This window comes from Macaca nemestrina, chromosome 7 (assembly GCF_043159975.1).
Source record: "Macaca nemestrina isolate mMacNem1 chromosome 7, mMacNem.hap1, whole genome shotgun sequence".
NCBI lineage: Eukaryota > Metazoa > Chordata > Mammalia > Primates > Cercopithecidae > Macaca > Macaca nemestrina.
In genome coordinates, this window is record NC_092131.1 from 154011506 (window position 1) to 154017611 (window position 6106).

The window sequence follows — 6106 nt, forward strand, 5'->3', positions numbered from 1 at the left end:
AAGATATTTAGAACTTTTGGCAGTGTAGTAACCTATAGCTAATAACACAGGTTATGAAACCAGACCACATGGTTTGAGCCCTAGCACTGCTACTTACTAACTTACTTGACTTTTGGCAAGTTATTTAACCTTTCTGCTGCACTGTTCCACTATCTGTAAAACAGGGATCACCTGTATTTGGGTTGTGGTAAGACTTACAAAAATGAATGCAAATAATTTGCTTAGAATGACCCCTGGCTGATGTCTTTCTTCCTTCCTTCCTTTCTTTTTCTTTGTTTTGTTTGTTTCTCTTTCTCTCCCTTTCCCTCCCTCCCTCCCTCCCTTCCTTCCTTCCTTTCTTCCTTCTTTCCTTCCTTTCCTCCTCCTTTTCCTGTTTTCTTCTTTCTTTCTTTCTTTCTTTCTTTCTTTCTTTCTTTCTTTCTTTCTTTCTTTCTTTCTTTCTTTCTTTCTTTGTTTCTTTGTTTCTTTCTTTCTTTCTTTCTTTCTTTCTTTCTTTCTTTCTTTCTTTCTTTCTTTCTTTCTTTTCTTTCTTTCTTTCTTTTCTTTCTTTCTTTCTTTTCTTTCTTTCTTTTTCTATTGAAATAGAAGTGTTTTTTTCCATAAAAATTTTTGTAGTTTTGCAACTTTCATGGTTCCTTTGCTTTGCAGAAAAAACTCAAAGATTGATATGCTTGGTAAGTTCTCTATTTAGACACCAGCTCTATCTGACAGAACAGAGTAAGTTGCTTCCTGATGTCTGTGATCTTGGGTCGGAAACAAGTCTCAAACCCTCCTTTGTTTTGCTGGGAATGGGTATCCCTTATAAACCTCTCCGAAACCGTCATTTCTAGGAACTAGATATTCAGATGTATGATGTGATTGTGAGGCTGGGATAATGAGTCACCAAAGCATAGCCCAGTATAGAGCAGATTCTCAACAAGCAGAGTCCCAGCTGTCTACACTCGCAGGAAGCAGCACCCTGATCACTGGAGAGTGGCCTAGGTGCCAGCTAGCTAAGACTAAGGGAAGAGGTCATTTAGTTTTGTGCTGAGTGGAAGTGTCTTGTGAGCCTCTCCTCTTCAACACACAGTACTTCAATCAATTCATAAAACATCATCAACAAATAAAATTCCAATAATATAAAAAGCTCAAATCCAAAGTGAAAACTTCCAATACACATTGTCAACTAATTCAAGAGAGAGAGCAAGTGTCTGAAGGTACAAGCCAATTGCAATGGAACAGCAGAAGTGCCTTGCACACAGTTGGTTCTCCATCAACGTTTGCAGATTGATTACATTGCAATGATCTTGAAAACACATTGCCAGAACATGCTTGGTCTAAGCAAATTACCATTTAAACATGGATTTACCAAGAAAAGACAATTTAGGAGATGAATTAGATTTGCTTTACACACATTCTCCATTTTGCAAAAGCATCTTAAAGATCTTTTTCTTATAAAATAACACACAGATAAAGCTACATAAATGAATGGTTTATTATTTCATTATTATTTTTATAAGATGAACACCCTTGTAAACATCCAAGGTCAAGAAATAGAAATTTGCCAGCCACCCTAGAAGCCCCTTTGTGAGCCTCAGTCTCCTCTCCTCCCTTTCTCTGAAAGTAACCACTCTCCTGACTTGCAATCACTTCTTCATGTGTGTAGTTTTAATAGTCTGTGATCTAACTGAGTGCATCTTTAGGATGCTATAACTTAATTTTGCCTTAAAAAGGTATCTTTTAACTTTCTTTTAATCTATAGGTCTCCCCTTTTTTTGTCTTCTGTTTCTTATAACTTGTCTCCGGGAAAAGCCCGGGGCATTTGATCTGTAGAGTCTCCTACAGTTTTGGTTTTGATGATGTGTCCTTGTGATATAGCTCAATATGTTCCCGTCTTCTATGTTTTTGTAAGCTGGTAGCTGGATGCAGAGGCTTGATCAGACTCAGTCCTATCCCTCTGGCAAGGCTATAGGTGGCGATGTGTTTGTTTACAGGAAGCACACTGTGTCTGCTCGTCTCTCTTCTGTAATGTGAGCAGCCACTCGTGCTCATTACTCCCGTTAATTAACTCCCATTAATTCTTTGGGACTTGCGAAAGGGTGGTGTATTACTCATGGTCCTCTAGAGGGACAGAACTAATAGGATATATACCTATATGTCTATATCTGTAACATATATATATGTGTGTATGTATATATGGAGTTTATTAGGTAGTATTAACTCACATGATCACAAAGTCCCACAAGAGGCCATCTGTAAGCTGAGGAGCAAGGAAGCCAGTCCGAGTACCAAAGCTGAAGAACTTGGAGTCCAGTGTTTGAAGGCAGGAAGCAGCGAGCACTGGAGAAAGATGTGGTCTGGGAGGCTAAGCCAGTCTAGTCTTTTCATGCTTTTCTGCCTGCTTTATATTCACTGGCAGCTGATTAGATGGTGCCCACCCAGATTAAGGGTGGGTCTGCCTTTCCCAGCCCACTGATTCAAATAAATGTTACTTTCCTTTGGCAACACCCTCACAGACACGCTCAGGATCAATACTTTGTATCCTTCAATTTAATCAAGTTGACACTCAGTATTAACCATCACAGGTGGCATTCTAATTCTAATTTATTCTTCATTCATCAGTGTGAATATTTTACAAAGAGATGATTTCGATCATCTACTCTTTGAATACCCAGGGGTATCCGGTTTCTGATTCTTTCTCTTTATTTATAGGTTTTCAAAACAATAAATTGGTTCCCTATTTTCCTCCATAAATAACCAATTAGATTAAGTTATTATGAATTAATATATTTAAATATATTTGATGGGTTCCAATCAATTGCAATTATTATCCATGTTGAAGCTCAAATTGTCTCAAGACATTAGCCAGTAGGAGCCCCTTCAGCGTGATTTCTGAGCATCTTTGACATGATCTTAATCATCTTTGATAGCTTCCTCACTACCTGGTATAAAAAGATGTTCCAGGCTCATCTTATATATGAAATCATCCATTTCTCCAAAATCTTTATTTTTTTAAAGTGGAGTGTATTTCAAGACTGCGGTCTAAGAATCTGGGTTGCTAGAGGTGCTCATTGAAACTGGGTTGGTTATCGTCTCTAAATCTCAGTCTCTCTCTCTCGGACACACACACGAACACACACACAGACACACAAACACACATTCCTACCTCTTAATAAAATACATCCTGAGCTATTACTGATACTTGGCATTCAAATTCGTGATGACAACTTTTTATTTTAATCTGAACTTTTTCTATACTAACTATGTGTCCCCTTTCTTTCATACCACACGTTGTGGTTCCCCAAAACACAGGAGATGACAAAATAGGAATATCCAAAATTTTTTAATTTATGATTTTATAATTATAATTTATAATTCATCAATATTGTTATTTCACACTGGTATATAGGTAATGGTACCATATTACCTATATACCTATATGTGGTACCATTACCTATATACCAGTGTGAAATAACAATATTGATACCACCACATCCAATATAAATACTGAGACGAGTTAAACATTTGTGCATATGCTCTTCCATTCTCCCTCGATTCTTTTAAGAGCTATAATCTCTGTACATTGCTGCAGCATATAGTCATTACATCTACTGCTTCTCCGCTTTAACCCACATTTTGCCATGGTTCTATCAGTAACTATGTGTTTAATGCTTGCCATCAGTCCTTAGGCTGTTTTTTCTTTAGATATTTTGATACCTGCAACTTATTTTCTAGTAGATTGCTGGGAAGGGCCTCTGGGAACAATATTGCTTGAGTTCTGTCATGTTGATAACAATTTGTCAATGATCTCTGTACTTGAGACTCAGCTCTGCTGGATGTAAAATCATTGGCTTGCATTTTTTCCTTTGAATATCTTAAATACGTTACTCTGGTTTTTTCTACCATAAAACATTGTTACTGACAAGTCAGTAATTATCTAATTTTTTTCTTTACAAGCCACTTGCCCTTTTTTTCTAGATACCCAAAGGATTTTTTTTTCTCTTAAACTTCAGTAATTTTACTAGAATGTATCATAGTGTGGGTCATTGTAGGTCAGCGTTCTTAGGTCTGTAGTGTGCTCTTTCACTAAGTAATTTCAAATCCTTTTATTTCAGGAGTGTTTTCTTGAATTGTAGTCCTTAGTATTTGTTCTGCTCTCTTTCTCTGGATTTCTTGTTCCAAAGACTTCCACTATTTCTACATTGGACATTTTTTGAGTATCTTCGATATTGTAACTTGGTTACAAATCCTCTTTATCTCTCTTTCCAATTTCTTTTTTGACTTAAAAATTTTTCATGCTTTTTCCTTTCTATCTCTGAAGACATTATCTGTTGTGTTTATAGCTCTTGCGTTCTTTGTAGCTTGATATTAATTTTTGAGATGGCTTTTATCCTTTATTCTTTATTCTTTTATTCTTTATTCTTATCAGAGTCCTACTATCTAATTTCTGAGGTTTTTGTTTCTACTTCTGATTTAGGTTGTTCTTTATGTTCTGTATGATTTCCTTCACACTTTTTTTTTATTTTTTAGATTTTAGAAGGTTGCAATTTTGATCTCTTCTGTGGACATGTCTTCCTGGTACACTTCTATTGTCTGAAGGGATGTAATTCTACTTCTTCTTATCTTTTTTTTTTTTTTATTTACTCATTTTTATTGAGACAGAGTCTCACTCTGTCACCCAGGCTGGAGTGCAGTGGCACCATCTTGGCTCACCGCAACCTCCACTTTCCAGGTTCAAGCGATTCTCGTGCCTCAGCCTCCCGAGTAGCTGGGACTACAGGTGTGCACGCCACCATGCCTGGCTAATTCTTGTATTTTTAGTACAGACGGGGTTTCACCATGTTGGTCAGGCTGATCTCAAACTCTTGACCTCAGGTAATCCACCTGTCTCAGCCTCCAAAAGTGCTGGTATTACAGGTGTGAGCCACCATGCCTAGCTCTTTTATTCTTACAATAACTTTATGTGGGCTTTGACCTCTATGCCTTTCTTTTCTCATTTTTATAGAAAATTAATTTTTCTTGAACTTTTAGAAGCAAGTGTTATCACTATGGCTTTTCTCAATTCGCAGAGCTCCCTCTTTTATTGTTTCTTACAGTGTTCAAAAATAACATGACTTGCTTTCTGAGGTTTCCTGACACAGTCCTCCATGCCTGCGTTTATCTGGATCTTCTCTTTCCCTTTATTCTCAAATGTCTCTGTCCTGCTTAGCTTTTCCGCCATGGGTAGCAGTTTCAATGTGTAGTTCAAGACCTCCATGCACTGGGCCCTGTGCTGACAGGAGCTCTTGCTGAACAGTTTTGAGAGTTCATGTGGGTCAGACCTTACTATGACCTCTATATTCACCTGCTGTTGGAACGAGCCAAACCTTTTAGAGTTGTAGCTATTGTTCTTGAATGATCTTATGGCACTTTAACAAATACCTGTTGTGTATTTTGGGGTCTCCAGTTCTCAGGTCAGTCAGATTCCCTGTGCCCTTCCTGTACTTCTCTCTCATAGAAGCTGATACCATGCATAGTTGGTGTCATCATGATAGTTCGTCCCCACTCATTTGTATCTGAGTTTCATAGGGATAGCTTGACATAATTATAACTCTTGTCCGTGAGTCTTTGGATTTGCTATCTAGTTGCTTTGTCTATTTCTATGTAGGGATTTGGAGAGATTGGAAAACCATGTAACTGCTGTCTCCATCTTCAAAAAGCTTTTTGTTTTTAACCAAAAGCATTCATAGACGTATTCTTTAATCAGAAAATTATTTTAGTACATTGTACATGTGATTTGCTTTGTGAAGACTCTAATACAACCAGTAGGGAGCCCTTCTGCATTTTGGCTTATATTTTCTTTTTTATAATTATGACTTTTCATTTACTTAAACATTTTGGTAAACATATGTGTTTCTTTAAAAGAACTATACAAAAAGGACAGTTTTTTGTTTTGTTTTGTTTTTTAAGATGGATATATTGGGACATAACTCTACCATAAATCAAAGAACATCTGTATTATGTAAAGTTGCATATAGCTAAATTGTTATACAAGTTTGTGCTGAGACCAAATGAAACAAAACTTTGCACCTGTTGGATGTTTGATCTTGGAAAAGTCACTTCACTTCTTATGGCTTCCTTGTTCTCA